The sequence below is a fragment of the Oncorhynchus gorbuscha genome, linkage group LG15 (genome assembly GCF_021184085.1).
Source record: "Oncorhynchus gorbuscha isolate QuinsamMale2020 ecotype Even-year linkage group LG15, OgorEven_v1.0, whole genome shotgun sequence".
Taxonomy (NCBI): domain Eukaryota; kingdom Metazoa; phylum Chordata; class Actinopteri; order Salmoniformes; family Salmonidae; genus Oncorhynchus; species Oncorhynchus gorbuscha.
Window position 1 is genome coordinate 62,672,203 of NC_060187.1, and position 18,383 is coordinate 62,690,585.

Here is an 18,383-nt window from a genome sequence, read left to right on the forward strand (position 1 = left end):
CAGACACACACACTACAATCTCCCCTTCCCTCCCCAGTCTCTCCCATACCTCCACACACACGACCCATCCCCATCATTGGAACTGAAGAATGGAGGCTGCAGCCCCATAAACAAGGGTCTCTGTGACCTAAAGACAGACTGATGTGTCATGAAGATAATGGATCACTTACTTTAGGTTGCCAGGGTGATACTGATGATGGACAGCCAGATTAGAGAAATGTAATGCCGAATGAATCTGCATGTGTTTATAATGTATGCCACCTTGCACAAGCCCTCATTTTCTTTTAACTACAGCACAGCTGTCATGTATAACGGAGGTAACACCTCATGTGATGACTGACCTTACCTGAGGTTGGCTCTCTACGTGAATGTCTAGGCTTTAGCGCGGCGATCGAAGACAGCCTTGTCTCATGCAGTGACCCGGGTTCAAGTCACACTGTGCATTAGTGAGATTTGTGGCCTTTTTGTTTTTACATAAATGGAGGGTGATTGACTTATTTGACTGTCAGAATGTCAACATTTGTTATAAATGCACAAGGCTTCATAGGAACATGGAGATATGCTGTTATGCATGGCACGACAATGCAAAAGATAAAGATCCAAAGAATGACGTTTGTGGCTTTTGTGCATGTAATGTAGGAATGATGGTGGTTTGCTTCTGCCTAGTGTTTACTTCCATTTGATATTACCGCCCATGCTTCTCCAATGCACTGATACCTGCTCCCCGTATCCCAGCCAACCCCCTATTTTCTCTCTGTTTAGTGTGTGTTGTCAGCTCTGGCTCTGGCTCTGGCTGGCGTAGCTACATGGTGCAGTTGGACGAGTGAGTGGGTGAGGTGGGTGAGAGAGGGGCGGAGGTCTGATGTAATCTCATGTCGGAGGCGTTGGCACGAGCAGGGCTCTCATTCACTGTGTGGTCTTCTGAGAGCGTCTACACCCCCTGCCTCGGTTTCGGGGCGAGACATGTGCTCTGCCCCCATCTGCTGATTACATCAACAGTGCACTGGCAGACGTGACACCGAGAGAAAGTAGGCCACCTTAGCACCTCGTTGTCACAGGAAGTGGAAGTGTACCGGTGCACCTTCTTCACCTGTCTCTGTCTCTGAGCTCAGTGATGTTGCCGTCGGTACTAGTCAGGCACACATCACGGTGATGCTCTTGTGCAGGATGTGGTAGCTTTCGAAAAAGGGTCCTAGCATGTTTGCCTTTTGAATGGTCATATGAGGCCTCAACATCTAGCTAAAAATACATATAGTGGTATGTAGATGATTTTCCATTGAATATCGAATATCTTTAAAAAATATATATAAGTAAAGTATTGTGCACATGTCTATTCCAAAAGGAACATATTGTATAATGCAAGAATAGTATATATTAATTACAATAAATATATTTCATAAATTAATGTAAGTCTTTAAAGTGCATTAATGTTTATTACATTATAATAACTGTACAAAATTAGAAATATATATATATTTTCATCATTGTATTTTTATCCAAAAAGCACAGCAATTAACTCTAAATTAATGTGACATTTAAAAATCATAGTACGGCATTTGAATGATTTGTTTGAGGACGTTGAACCGCTATTGAACCTCTTACCAAAAACAAAACCCAAAGACATCAGAGATGGGGAATGGAGGGTTCAAAATACATTCTATACATTTGTGCTCTTTTTCATGGATTACTGTCATTTCACATCCTCCATTGTGAGCGCCTGCCAGCCCTGCTTGCCATTTCTGGGCCTGTGTTTGGAATCTTGATATATTTGCCAAATGAATATTTGAAGCTTTAATTAAATGCATTCCACCTCTACACCTTCTGTAAGACGGCCAAGGCCACCTTGCACATTTCTCATATTTCACATTGGGTCTATAATGTTAGTTAATGCTGGTTAGGGTGGAAATCTACAACATGTTGCCATTTCAGAGAATATTTCCGCTAGGTTAAATTGACTGATTTGTGAACATGTATAAAGCTGTGAATACAGGCTTTACTGTAACAGGATCATTCAAACACGGCTTTAGTCCTGAAACATATCAAACAAAGAAGTCAGTCATTATGACCAGAAAGAAGATCACAAAGCACAAATCAGAAATATAATTGAAGCATACATATGAATGAAAACAGTAATGATGCAGTAGAACTGTGCTGTGGTGTTTTTCTGGTGCTAATCTCCACTCTCCTGACAGACGAGGGACTATTTCCAGCCAGCCAGTGGAGGACGAGCTAGCATACTTTTAACCAGGACAGAGTAATACATCTTACTCTGAATACTTACTCAACAACATGGAGCATTTACCTTTCATATATCCACAGAGATGGTAACTTCCATTATATGGGAATTGTTCAGGGCTGAGGGGTTATATTCCAACTGTCATCGTGTTTGCCAAATGAAAAGTCTAATAAACCATGCTTACAGTAGATGTGTAATTGACTGTGTACGTGGGCATTGAAAGAGGGCATTGAAGTAATGGCAGAGTAGGACCTTGAAAACATCAAATACATATTTGATTTCAGAATACAACATTTGTCTGACTGTTTGAATCACCTCATCAAATCCTAGCCCCTCTCCCATCCCCAACCCATAGTATTCAATAAGTACACCCTACACACCATCATCTTCCCTAGGGATCTTGGTAGTGTACCCTTCAAAGGCGCCCTCACTCTTCTCCCTAGCCCCCCCCCCCCCCCCCCCCCGATGCCTCCGTTCCTGTCTTTAGTTAATTACCCCACTGGTTCCCAAGCATTTTTAGATCACGGTTATGGTGACATAATTCATTAGTGTTTGCCCAAAGAAATGATTTAAACTCTTTAAAGTGCTCCTCCAAGCAGAATAGCTATTACTGGAGCCATATGCACCAGCTTAAGTATTAAACGGTTTGTTGAAGTCAACTACGGAACAAGAGATGATAAACATAAATTATGGCTAATATACTGCACCAGTGGTTTTTAGAAAAAATGAAATGTTACTGACACAGGGAAAACACTTTGTAGTCAACGTCGCAGCAAAAATGTCCCTCTAATCCGTGACTGGTGAAGCGAGTGCCTGGAAAACACAACACAACATGGCACCGCGTCACCTTGAACATTCAGCCGGGTTACTGCATCGTTTATGCCTGGGTACACCAGTGTGATTCGTGACTCCTGGTTTGGCGTAACTTTGATTTGTTGAGATATCTAGGAAAACATAACTAAATAGAATGTATGAATTCTATGTTTTTTTTTATGTTGCTCCTAGGAAATCACATTTTACCCTCAAACATAGTGTGATGAAAGTAAAGAATGCTAACTATCACTGTCTTGTACGTGTGGTTAAGATTGATGTAATTATTATCCTTCTATATAAAACAAAATCCCCCAAGTAAGGATGTGTTTTAAATGGCAGAGACGAAAGGTCTTTTTTATCATTTAATAGCAGTTCAATCAAGTTTCGACGAGTCTAACGCCACTAATGTTCTAAATGTGTTGCTCTACTCAGGGAGTTAAACCGTATTCTTCTAATGTTAACTGACGTGTATAACTAACATTGTTGTTTAACTTTGTATCCCACACTTGAACCGTTTGTTCTTCTATTCATCATCGTGATCATGACAGTGAAATATGATAGCGTCAGAAGGGTCCAGTAATTTTATCTCTTATCTCCGTACCTTGTCGCTACAGCCAATCAGGTGTGACATTTAGTTCCAAGAATTTCCAGTGATTCTGAGGGGAAAACTAGAGGGTACTTTGTGCAGGTTCGCTATTATGAGGGAACTGATGTGACCTAGCAGCCACTCCCAGTAGCTGAGTGGTCTTTGTGAAGGCCTGGGGTTCATTGTCAGCATGGCCTTACTATTACCATATACAAGGATTCATTACTTTGTCTCGCCTTTGTGTGTATCGCTTTTTTAAGGGAACTGCAGGAATTATTAGAGGCTTAGCATTGAATGGGCCTCTAAGTAGCTTGAGGGGTGTAAGCCTCTTCCCCAAGTCAAGGCCAACATGCACACTCTGATCCCCAGTCCTATTCAGTGATAATGTACATGTCAGTGGGGACATGCAATGATCCCGCACTTCTCCATGCTAAATGATCACTCTCTTTCTTCCCCTCTTTCTTTCATTTAACTAAATCCATTCCCCTAAAACTCGAAGCAAATATTAACATGTTCCCAAACAATAGTCCACAGAAAGCATGAATCAGCAGACAATTCCCAATTCCAGGCACACAACAGGGGCCTGTGTAGGGGAGGGGGGAGCTCTGTCGAAGCCTCCATCTTAAAAAATTCCAAACCCTGGAATAGGGAGGATTTTGATCCTGGGAAAGCCAAAGCGAGTTGCGAGCAGTGCCGCACAACTCCGTGTCTCCAGACGGCCTGATTTGGGAACGCCGTGAAATCCGTGGCACCTCTCCTGCTTCTCCGGCTGAATCGGTGCCATATCTGTGATGGACTGAGGCAGGAAAAGGAGGCAGCCAGGGATGAATACAGCTTAATCTTTACCCAGGCCACATGTGTGTGTATGATAACATGGATGCTTTCTTCCTGTGCAGGGCTATATTCAGCCAGCTGCCAGGTTGCTGCTTCGCTGCGATATTTGCTCACACTAAAAAGAACTATTGCACCTAAGGAGGGGGTTAATGCATGTTTTTGGAATAGGAGGCTCAAATGGTGGTAATTCCTGACACATTTCGAGAGGCAGATAGGGTTGTCTTATGGCTACTGACAATATGTAAAAGCAACTACACATGGCGCTTTCTCCCCTCGAGGTCCTTATATCTGATTTGTGCAGATCACCTCACGTGGGGTTATTTTTGTACACAAGTGACGGTGTTGCCATAGATGCTCTTGTCAATTAGAATAAATAAGACACAAGGAGAAATGCTACCTGCAGCGTAACACCCCACCAAGATTCTATGGAGTATAAATGTAGGCCATGATCTGTTCACCTTAAATCCTCTGATTTAACAGAATATAAACAAATGTCTCCTCCTAAGCATGTATGGTGCCATAATAAAATACCTGTGTGTGTGTGTGTGTGTGTGTGTGTGTGTGTGTGTGTGTGTGTGTGTGTGTGTGTGTGTGTGTGTGTGTGTGTGTGTGTGTGTGTGTGTGTGTGTGTGTGTGTGTGTGTGTGTGTGTGTGTGTGTGTGTGTGTGTGCGCGCGTGTGTGTGTGTGTAACATCTTTCACCGCATACTGCCTATATGCAGTAGTCACTTGGACAGCTTTGTTTAAAAAAATGTAAACGGCCTCCCCATTCCCCATCCTTTCCCACATCAAGTCCCCCCCACCCCCAACCCAGCAACAAAAGCCATTTATTATGATTGCATTACCATAAATGACTTTATAACATCTGCTTGTCAATAATTATCGTACAAATTCCCCTACCCTATGACCCCTGGTTTGGATGAACCCCAGGTGTATGCCACAGTCAGGCTAATGAGTAGCGCAGCGCTAGCACATTGTCCCCACGTCACTGCACACAGCCACCCAGCCACTTCAATTAAAACACAGTGTGGGCCTTAATATTAAGAGGAAATGAGGAATCATGAGCTAATTGAAAATATCACATTCAAGAGATACTGTAGCTTCTAAACAAAAGACTTGGATATTTTATCTAATATTGCTCAAATAGCTCATCAGTAACATATGGAAGGATGGTATGTATTGTATATGATAGTTACAACAAGGTGATATACGAGTATTATATATTTATTTTATTTAACCTTAATTGATCTAGGCAAGTCAGTTAAGAACAAATTCTTATTTACAATGATGGCCGACCAAAAGGCAAAAGGCCTGCTGTGGGAACAGGGGCTGGGATTAAAAAATATATATATAAACACTACCGTACAAAAGTTTGGGGTCACTTAGACATGTCCTTGTTTTTGAAAGAAAAGCACGTTTTTTGTCCATTAAAATAACATCAAATTGATCAGAAATACAGTGTAGACATTGTTAATGTTGTAAATGACTATTATAGCTGGAAAGGCTGATTTTTTATGGAATATCTACATTGTCGAACAGAGGCTCATTATCAGCAACCATTACTCCTGTGTTCCAATGGCACATTGTGTTAGCTAATCTGTAACGGCTGTCGTGGGTGGAAGAAGGAGAGGACCAAGGTGCATCGTGGTACGTGTCTATGTTCATATTTATTATAACTCAGAACACTAAGACCAAAATAACAAAAATAGACCAACACGAAACAGTTCTGTCTGGTGCAGACACAGAGACAGAAAACAACTACCCACAACCCATAGTGGAAAAACAGGCTGCCTAAGTATGGTTCTCAATCAGAGACAACGATTGCCAGCTGCCTCTGATTGGGAACCATACCAGGCCAAACACATAGAAATACACAACCTAGACTACAAAACATAGAATGCCCACCCCAACTCACGCCATGACCAAACTAAAACAGAGACATAAAAAAGGAACTAAGTGTCACGCCTTGGTCTTAGTATTTTGTGTTTTCTTTAATTATTTTCTCAGGCCAGGGTGTGACATGGGGTTATTGTATTGTCTTATTGGGGTTTTTGTAGGCATTGGGATTGTGGTTGATTAGGGATGTGTCTAGTATTGGCTTGGCTGCCTGAGGCGGTTCTCAATCAGAGTCAGGTGATTCTTGTTGTCTCTGATGGGGAACCGTATTTAGGTAGCCTGGGTTTCACTGTGTATTTCGTGGGTGATTGTTCCTGTCTCTGTGTAGTTTCACCAGATAGGCTGTAATTAGGTTTCACGTTCCATTTGTTGTTTTTGTATTTGTATAGTTATTTCATGTGTCACTTTTTTCATTAAAGTCATGAGTAACCACCACGCTGCATTTCGGTCCGACTCTCTTTCTACAAACGAAGAACGCCGTTACACTAAGGTCAGGACGTGACATATTCCAAGTTTATCCTTTTAAAAGGATAATTGATCATTAGAAAACACTTTTGCAATTATGTTAGCATAGCTGAAAACTGTTGTGCTGATTAATTAAGCAATAAAACTGGCCTTCTTTAGATTAGTTGAGTATCTGGAGCATCAGAATTGGTGGTTTTGATTACAGGCTCAAAATGTCTAGAAACAAAGACCTTTCTTCTGAAACTCGTCAGTCTACTGTTGTTCTGAGAAATGAAGGCTATTCCATGTGAGAAATTGCCAAGAAACTGAAGATCTGGTAGAATTCTGTGAACTACTCCCTTCACAGAACAGCGCAAACTGGCGCTAACCAGAATAGAAAGAGGAGTGGGAGGCCCCGGTGCACAACTGAGCAAGAGGACAAGTACATTAGAGTGTTAAGTTTGAGAAACAGATGCCTCACAAGTTCTCAACTGGCAGCTTCATTAAAAAGTACCCTGTGTTTTGCGCATACTATTTAATGAAGCTGCCAACAAACATTTTGAGTGTTTGTTGCAGCTCATTCCAGTCGCTAGCTGCAGTGAACTGAAAAGACGAGCGTCCAGGGATGTGTGTGCATTTGGGGACCTTTAACAGAATGTGAGCGGCAGAACAGGTGTTGTATGTGGAGGATGAAGGCTGCAGTATATATCTCAGATGGGGGGAGTGAGGCCTAAGAGGGTTTTATAAATAAGCATCAACTGGTGGGTTGGGTATACAGAGATTACCAGTTTACAGAGGAGTATAGAGTGCAGTGATGTGTTCTATAAGGAGCATTGGTGGCAAATCTGATGGCCGAATGGTAAAGATCATCTAGCCGCCATCATCTAGCCGCCAACATTTACATTTACATTTAAGTCATTTAGCAGACGCTCTTATCCAGAGCGACTTACAAATTGGTGCATTCACCTTATGACATTCAGTGGAACAACCACTTTACAATAGTGCATCTAAATATTTTAAGGGGGGTGAGAAGGATTACTTTATCCTATCCTAGATATTCCTTAAAGAGGTGGGGTTTCAGGTGTCTCCGGAAGGTGGTGATTGACTCCGCTGTCCTGGCGTCGTGAGGGAGTTTGTTCCACCATTGGGGAGCCAGAGCAGCGAAAAGTTTTGACTGGGCTGAGCGGGAACTGTACTTCCTCAGTGGTAGGGAGGCGAGCAGGCCAGAGGTGGATGAACGCAGTGCCCTTATTTGGGTGTAGGGCCTGATCAGAGCCTGGAGGTACTGAGGTGCCGTTCCCCTCACAGCTCCGTAGGCAAGCACCATGGTCTTGTAGCGGATGCGAGCTTCAACTGGAAGCCAGTGGAGAGAGCGGAGGAGCGGGGTGACGTGAGAGAACTTGGGAAAGTTGAACACTAGACAGGCTGCGGCGTTCTGGATGAGTTGTAGGGGTTTAATGGCACAGGCAGGGAGCCCAGCCAACAGCGAGTTGCAGTAATCCAGACGGGAGATGACAAGTGCCTGGATTAGGACCTGCGCCGCTTCCTGTGTGAGGCAGGGTCGTACTCTGCGGATGTTGTAGAGCATGAACCTACAGGAACGGGCCAACGCCTTGATGTTAGTTGAGAACGACAGGGTGTTGTCTAGGATCACGCCAAGGTTCTTAGCGCTCTGGGAGGAGGACACAATGGAGTTGTCAACCGTGATGGCGAGATCATGGAACGGGCAGTCCTTCCCCGGGAGGAAGAGCAGCTCCGTCTTGCCGAAGTTCAGCTTGAGGTGGTGATCCGTCATCCACACTGATATGTCTGCCAGACATGCAGAGATGCGATTCGCCACCTGGTCATCAGAAGGGGGAAACATCTAGCCACACTTACCTGCCTATCTATAAATGTCTCCGTAATCCAGCATGGGTAGGATGGTCATCTGAATCAGGGTTCATTTGGCAGCTGGGGTGAAAGACGAGCGATTGCAATAGAGGAAACCAAGTCTAGATTTAACTTTAGCCTGCAGCTTTGATATGTGCTGAGAGAAGGACAGTGTACCGTCTAGCCATACTCCCAAGTACTTGTATGAGGTGACTAACTCAAGCTCTAAACCCTCAGAGGTGGTAATCACACCTGTGGGGAGAGGGACATTCTTCTTACCAAACCACTTGACCTTTGTTTTGTAGGTGTTCAGAACAAGGTTAAAGGTAGAGAAAGCTTGTTGGAGAGAGGCAGTTAGCAAACCAGGCCAAAGACCCCTCATGGACACCAATACTCCTTAGCCAGCCCACAAGAATGGAATGGTCTACCATGAAAAGATATTTGGCCAATTCAATAAAAATAGCAGCACAACATTGCTTAGAATCAAGGGCCATGGGGACATCATTGAGGACCTGTCAGGTTACAGTGACACTTCCATAACCTGAGCGGAAACCAGACTACATACCAGAGAGAATACTATAGACATCAAGAAAGCCAGTCAGTTGATTATTGACAAGTTGTTCCAACACTTTTGATAAACAGGGTAAAAGTAGTGTTTAAATAAAAACCATCAGTGCTTGGATTTAGGGTTTTATTAGAGTTCACTGGATTTATAACTATCATTTTCCAGATTAAATGTCATTATGAGAGCTAACAGCAAACACATTTTGGAAAATTACAATATCTCACAAAGTTTCAAAGCACAACGCTCACATTACAAAAATGACATCTTTCAAACACCTACATAATGCAAAGTGTGTCAATCTATTACCCAAGTCTCCCTAAACAGCAGTCTAGTTGTTTGACTAGACACCACGGCAATGTCAGATGCAGCACTAATTGAAAAGTTAATTATCTTTTCTAAGCCATCAGCTGTCATTTGGGCAGATCAGATTCTAGCACAGCCTCCCGGGACCAACTTTATTTTCTTCTTAATGGCTCGGGGCCTTCCATTTAGCTGTGTGGGAACATTTGGTCATTGAAAGTACCATTTATACAGCATTGTTTAATTAAAGTCAAATTAAGAGAACTGCATGCAGAATTAAATTTCTTGTATAAATGATTGTCTAAAAAACTGGGTGCAAGTTAGATCATCAAACTTTTCATTATCTTTCCCATCTCTCGAGGTGCCTATGTTGTTTTGCTGACGCCTCTCTGCATCTTGTTGACGGCTCCCGAAACATAAATGAGAGGAAATCACCCACAATGCACTGCATATCTCTTCAACGAATTCGTTTTTTTGCTATACCTTTTCCAAAACATGGAGTGAAATAGGTTGTGAGAACTTGTTTATCTAATTTCCTTGTCAAAAATGTCGCCCTGAATTGTATCACTACAAAGGAGGTTGAAGTCCATGAGAAGATAACTGTCACTAAAGTGTTGAAATCAATGGCTATTTGAAATTCCAGAGGATTTAGGTTTACAATCCATTTAAGTAAGTAAGGATTAAACCATCATGATTACAAGGGTACAACAAAGTGCATTCTGCCAAAGTTTGAGAGTGGCTTAGACCCAAAACTGCATTATTGAAATCTCATTACAGTGCATTGTGCATTGTGTACAACATAAACTCACAGACTATTTCCTCCTGTTCTTATGGTTCACATCATGACTTTAGAAAGGCCTTGCGTTGGTGCTGAAGTAAAAGATAAACATTCCATCGCAAATGTTGTCTTGAGACAAATGCTTTTGTGTACCACATTGCTTTCCGCAGTCACATTCCTTCTGAGGGTCAGCATCAGTGTAATTGATTCTGCTTCTTCATATTCCATTTGTTATTAGGGCCACATCGCTCTCCATGGGAACGCCTAATTGGTCTTCCCAGGTGGCCACTTGGAGAAACAGACAGAAGCAGTCCAACAGTCACTCGCTGTGTCCATTGGGACAGCAGCTGATAAAAAATGTACTTCATCTTGCAACTATAGGATTCTGCCTGTGTTGCGCTCATATTAAGGTATCTCGCTCAAATGAATGATGTTTTTTGTTTGTTTTGAGATTTGCGTCAATCAAGTAAATGTATTCTGTGCAACTTCCAGCACGCGTTTACTGTGAACACTGAGGCTGTACCCACTTTAAATTGCAGTTTTAACAGTTACCAAGTAGGCTACTGTGGCTATTTGATCATACTGTAGGCCTACCAGAATGGCCTAACATCAAAACAATAGAGAAAATGCATCTCATAATAACATGGAAACAGCTGTTCTATCAATCAGCCTACAGTAGCAGCCAATGTGTGGTGTTCAATGTAGGTCTACATTCCAAGAGACTTGCAGGGCTTGACATGAACATGTTTATTCACATGTCCTTCAGACACGGAGGTGACTGAAAGTGTTGTTGTGTTGTTTGATGCAAGAAACCACTACAAAATAAAAATGCATGTTATTCCCATACCATTACGACAGAGAATCAGACAAATTATGTTAGCTACCCCCTGCCTGTTGGCTACTTCAAAATACAACACTGCCCTTTTATGATGTAAAATCTCTTTACCTGACTCACTTTTCAAAGTGTTGTGCTCCTGTAAGAAGCAATCACTCCCCTATTGCTGACTACAAATGATCTATAAGTGGGATAGTAACTCACTAACTAGCAAAGGATATTAACAAAATAATGTAGGTCTAATGCAGCTCTAATGGGTTATGCCGAGTACGGGCTGAGTCGGGCTGAGTTGTGCAATAGAATCCTACTCCAATGTGTTCTACCTACAACAACATCTCTTGCATCGTTTTGCATGCTGAGTCTTGCATAGTTCGTTTTATTTCGATGTGTTGCTTTTCAAGTGGATAATATTGCGTGGATTCGATCACAATTGCCACAGTAAAGGGAAACAGTTGATATAGTGTTAACTAACAGGGAAAGTTGAGTGAAGTTCTATCTCGTGCTTCGTTCAGCAGGCTTGTATTTCTTCTGCTTTCTTCTACAAGGCAGTCCCAGTTTCGAGGGTCATTGGTGTCAACCATGTTCAATGTCTTCATAAGGGCAACTTTTTTTTGTAGAATAACTTAGTTTGTACGTACACACTGCACTAGTGTGCAATTTGAGGAGATTGATGCCTTACTTTGTAAGGTAGACGGGTTATGGCGATATGTGTACATTTATCATTTGCTACGTGTAGGCCTATGGAACACAGTGACATTCTCAGGTCAGAGAGAGCAGCTTGCAAAACGTTTTCTAATATAACAGCTGTAACTGTTTTAAAATCTCCATTGGCATCATGGTGAAATCCCTGATGGGTTTTCTTCCTCTCCAACAACTGAGTTTAGTGACTGGGTGTATAGATACACCATCCAAAGTGTAATTAATAACTTCACAATGCTCAAAGGGATATTCAGACATTTTTACATTTGTACACATCTACCAATTAGTGCCCTTCTTTGCGAGGCATTGATCTTCACTACTCAACTGAGGAACCTTACAGACAATTGTATGTGTAGGGTATAGAGATGTCATTCAAAAATAATGTTAACCCCTATCATTGAACACGGAAGGAGTCCATGCAACTGATTATAGTATTTGTTAAGCACATATTTACTCCTGAACTTATTTAGGCTTAATGTGTTTGAATACTTTTTTGCTCAAGACATTTCAGCTTTACATTTTTTATTCATTTGAAACATTTTCTACAAACAGAATTCCACATTGACATTATGGGGTGTAAGTAATAAGTTAACGTTGAATGGGGCCTTCCTCAGCTGGAGCAAAAAAATAGGATACTAAGTTCTCTTTACAGAGAGTAGGCTACTGAGACAGACAGTGATGTGGCGCTCAGTGGTGAGGCTGAAGCAGGCTGCAACCACTGTGGTATAATAAAAAACAGAGACTGCGTCCAAGATGCCCAATTGTTGTTTTCAAGGTAATTTACTCACGTTCTCATACGCCAATTCATTGGACCATGTATATCTGGGTTGACCAACACCACATGAGCCCTAGCAATCAGTGAGCACAGGGAGCAGCGCGGGCAGCACCGAAGTCATCACGTCATCCAAAAACCTGGCAGACGTTGGATGAATATAACATTTGAATATCTTCGACTGTGAGTTATGAAGAAAAAAAATAGGCCTCAGCTACTATTATTTGAATAATTAAATGGATGTTTTGTGGACAGAGGTGATGACTAAAGTTTCTTATTGGGAATTTTCAAATCTGACTTCTCTATGTGGCCGTCTGTGGAAATTGTCTTTCTGGGCCGGGCGTCATTTCAACTGCAGTACTGAAGCAAAACTATAGGAGCAATCGAAACTGTGCTTCTAGACCGGAAACCCTGGCTCCTTGGCTGCAATGCATGCAGGAGGAAGCAGAGGAGACAGAGAGAGAAGAAGCAAGCAGAGACAGAGGCTAGTACAGTGGTTCCCAAACGTAGGGTTGGGGCCCCATGTGGGGCCCCTAAGAAAATCTGTTCTAATCTTATCAAACAAGTCTTGAACAACAAAAAGATATGTTTCAATATGCTATCTTCCCTGTAGGCCTATATTGAAATGCAATCAAACAATACAGTTCTAAAAACGTCATACGTTTTCATTTATATCGGTGGTTGTTCATCTTACCTCGATCACCCACTGGAGTTCATAGTTAACCCCTTACCCACCTTTTTCTTTACCACTACATCACTGATATTAATACAGAATCATAGGTACTATTCTAATACATCATGTGAATGTGAGAATACGATCATCTGTGTGCTCTGTTGATGTCTGTTTGTGTGTCGTTTTATTTGAACCTTCACCCCCTCCCCCTTTCAGACCTCACTAAAACTCAATCCCCGCTTTACAGCCCTATTTGCCATGATTACGTGCCACTTCCCTCAACTTCAATGTTGCCCAGGTAGCTACTGTTTGTCTGTCTGTCTGGTGCGTCGTGGAACATTGTTCTCTTAACTCTTTATCTGCTTCCTGTCACAATTGTCACAAAAATGTCCTCGGTAGCTAACTTACAATTTAAACTTACACAATCAGTTCTCACTCCTCAAATATGTCATTACCTCTGCAAACGAATCAGAGTGCAGTTGCTTGGTATCCATTTAACCTATCAGTCATGATCAATGACTGATCAGTGATCGTGCTACATAACTGGGGTTTTTCAAGTCTGGGTTACGCTCTATTCATATAATCTCACAGTTTATTGATTATGGCAAATTTTACGGTAAATAGATTATTACTATATGTCAAAAGGAACTCTGAAAATGACGCCCCGCCAATTACAGTTCCTATGGTATGACTCAACATATGAATTGAACAAATACTTTGAACTTTCCCATGCTTTGTTGTGGCAGTAATTCTTTTCAGAACGCCCTCAATTTACCTGAAGTAATTCAACACAATTTTCCCAGTACTTTGCTAGACCACAAAGAAGTCAAGGTACAAAGACAAGTGAACTGAGAGAAACAGGGCCCCAAACGTTTCTGTTTTATCCTCACATACCATTCTGTGTAAGATAGCATGGGTTTATTCCATGAAATCACACCAAACAACGTAAAATAAGAAGAGATCGTGACAGAGATTTGTACTTTAGGAAGTTGTTTTGGAAATATATATTTTTTTACGTGACATAGAGGTCTCAACAGTAACATGGGCACGTGAAAGGTTTTCAGTAGTATCTTTCTTCCCAACAATAAATATTGATTTGAAAATGAACGTACACATGTTTGGAGGATACAAGAAGAGCAAATTTGAGTCAAATGCATCTGAGTTTAAAAACGAGTTTAAAATGATGATATCTGAATGCAGAAATCACTGTGGGTCTCCATTGCCCAGCGCTAGCATCTCGGGGTTAAATAGTATTATCTGTTGTGATTAAGGAGTGTGTAAACGATACCTGATCTACCACTGAGACAGCCATGGGTGTCAATAGGGCTAATTAGCTCATTACACTGCTATTTAACTGTGCCATAATCATTCCATGTCATCACTTAAGCGTTGGTAGAGCATTGGGGCTTTGAGGGCTGAATACCCCGCAACCCCTGAAATGATCTGAAATATGGAATACTTTAGTTTGAGTGACTGGTTGAAAGGTTTGTTTGTATAGCTTTTATGGACTTATCTTTTCCCTTTCAGTGTCCCTTCTCCAGCAACACACCCTCACAAAGAAAATCACCCCCCAAAAAGTTATATGTGATGCTCATGGCTTTCGCTGTGAGTCTGTGGATGTTAAGGGCCACTTCTATACTCAGAATTCCCCTCTCTATGGACTGATAGCGCACACTTAGGCAAAACAGACACAGAAACATTCGGCAGAAAAGTTTCAGTGCCCTCACATTGATGTATTTATCAAAGTTTTTTACTCCCCTCTCTTTTTGTCAACCTGCCACTTGTATAATTCCATTGATTCAATTCACCATGTTATCTTCTCATATCCCACATATTCCATAGGACAGTCATGCCTTCACTGACAGTCTCTAGTTGAGGAGAAGGGGGATGACTTCAGGGCCTGAGTGCTGGCATGGTGTTGACCGTGCCTCTGCTCTCTGTGAAAGGAATGTGTTTGGTGTGGCATCAGCTCACTGCTGGCATCTAGGAGATGGGCTGCCAGTCCCCCATCATATGCCACCGTCACACACACGCACGCACACGCACACGCATGCATACGCACGCGCGCACACACACACACACACACACACACACACACACACACACACACACACACACACACACACACACACACACACACACACACACACACACACACACACACACACACACACACACACACACACACACACACACACACACACACACACACACACAGACATCGACCGTCACACTCGGCTCTCACCTTGTGCAGGGTAGTGATAGGCAGAGGAGGACGATCGAGGCTCCTTATCGACGCCAATCCAGATGAACCTACAGACACGCTCCCCAATATGCCAGTCTCACTCGCTCTGTATTTGGCCACCATTAGTCGTCTTTTAGCTTCAGCAGTCCTAAGGCTAGGGGGGCCCCACTGCCAAGGTGCTCTTGTGATTTGCTACGTCTCCCTGGGCTACAGGGCCTGTGGGCTTACTGGCCCATGGAGACTTAAGCCCCGGCCTCCCTGGGGCTCTCGACCAACTCAAGCGCTTGGCATGGGCTGAACCGCCCCACAGATCCTTCCCAGAGCAGTGGATGACTATAATATCCTTCCACCGAGGGCCATGTCAGTCACGTGTCATTTGAAAGGATGAAGGGAATGGCTTAACTGGAGCTGGCCTGCTGGAGAGAGGGAGTTCACCTGCCTTCACATCACATCCCTCTCTCATAGGGTTCCAGTCAATGATGGCTTAAAATGGACCCATACTTAACTGTAGAATAATTGCCATTTTGGGATTGAAGTGTATAATGTACCCATGTCATTAGTGAGGCCTGGTTTAGATTATAGTACAACTATCTTAGTTGACAGTTAAAGTCACATTACCAAGTACAATGGAAAGCAAGTGTTAGTTTTACAGTGTATCAATTATGTCAATTTCACCTCTATTCTAAATGTACTCACTGAATCAGAGGGAGTTATCAGTATTGCATTTTCTTCATTGTCTGTCTTATTGCAGTAGCAACAGCTTTCCCCTTTGTGAGACGTATTATCCTTATAGCTAATTACTTGGAGACATATATCATTTCATAAGAACTGTCACAAGTAACAAAATAATTCAACCGAGACTGCGCCACTTCAACACGAATATATCCAAGGGGTTACAAACACATTGAGAGATTACTGTCATTTTTTATTTAGACATGTTGTTATTTTAATTCTCTCCGACTGCTTTGCCTTGATGGTTTTGATTAATATCTCTAGGAAGTGTTTGTGAGTAAGACGTATACCGCGATTCATCTGCAAAATAATCCAATCATTACCAGCTAATGACAGGGGGGTGAAAAATGACGCGTCTACCCGGGTACTCCCCAGCATGCGCGATGGCCCAATAGACATGGTGGATGTGGGCCCCACCTGTCACAGCATTGCAGTAATTGCATTATGGGTCCTCTCACTCTCTCCTCTTCTCGCTGTCTCCCTCCATCCTTTGCAGTTCAGCTGCACAGACAATACTGGTCTTAATGAAGCCGTCTGACGAGGTGGCAATTACAGACTTCTGTCGCCGTCACCGGGGGCAACCAGGAGCGGGGGGAGGGGCGTGCTGATGCCCTGAGGGCCCTCCACACCCCCTGGTTGGGTTTAATAGGAGGGAGGAGGGAGGCTAAGCTGCTGTCAGAAGCAACTTGGGGCACAGAAGGATGAAGGGTTACTGTATGGGTAAACTAGAACAAGACAGTGTTAATGTGGAGGTGGTGGGAGTGAGGAACTCAGCAGGGCCTAGTGCAATGATGTAGCAATATGATCAGCTTGAAACTCCCGTGTAAAACCTTCATCTTTGCCTGTTGACTTAACGATCATGTGAATACAGTGCTTTCAGAAGGTTTTGATACCCCTTGAATTATTACACATTTTGTTGTGTTACAGCCTGAATTGAAAATGTATTCAATTGTTTTTTTTTTCTCTCACCCATCTACACACAATACCCCACAATGATGAAGTGAAAACACGTTTTTAGAACTGTTTGTAAATGTATTGAAGATGAAATACAAAAAATATCTTGTATATACAGATATGTCTTATATTGTAGAAGTACCTTTGGCAGGGATTACAGCTGTGAGTCTTTCTGGGTAAGTCTCTAAGAGGTTTCCATACCTGGATTGTGTAGCATTTGCCTATTATTAATTCCATAAGCTCTGTCAAATTGGTTGTTGATCATTGCTAGACAACCATTTTCTAGGTCTCGCCATAGATTTTCAAGTAGATTTAACTCAAAAATGTAACTCGGCCACTCAAGAACATTCAATGTCTTCGTGGTAAGCAACTCCAGTGTAGACTTGGCCTGGGGTTTTAGGTTATTGTCATGCTGAAAGGAGACATTTTCCTCTAGGATTTTGCCCGTGCTTAGCTCCATTACGTTTCTTTTTTTATCCTGAAAAACTCCCCAGTCCTTAATGATTACAAGCATATCCATAACATGAGGCAGCCACCACTATGCTTGCAAATATGTAGAGTGGTATTCAGTAATGCGTTGTATTGGATTTGCCGCAAACACTTTTTATTCAGGACAGAAAGTAATACTGCTTTGCCACATTTTTTGCAGTATTACTTTAGTACCTTGTTGCAAACCAGAATGCATGTTTTGGAATATTTGTATTCTGTACAGGCTACCTTCTTTTCGCTCTGTCAATTATGTTAGTCTTGTGGAGTAACTACGATGTTGTTGATCCATCCTCGGTTTTCTCCTATCACAGCCATTCAACTCTGTAACTGTTTAAAAGTCACCATTGGCATCATGGTGAAATCCCTAAGAGGTTACCTTCCTCTCCGACAACTGAGTCAGGAAAGACACCTGTTTCTTTGTAGTGACTGGGTGTATTGATAGACCATCCAAAGTGTAATTAATAACTTCACCATGCTCAAAGGGATATTCAATGTCTGCCTTTTGTATTTGTTTTGAGGTAGTCGTTCAAAAATAATGTTAAACACTATTACTGCACACAGAGTGAGTCCATGCAACTTATTATGTGACTTGTAAAGCAGAGTTTTACTCCTGAACTTCTTTAGGCTTGCCACAATAAAGGGGTTGAATAATTATTGACTCAAG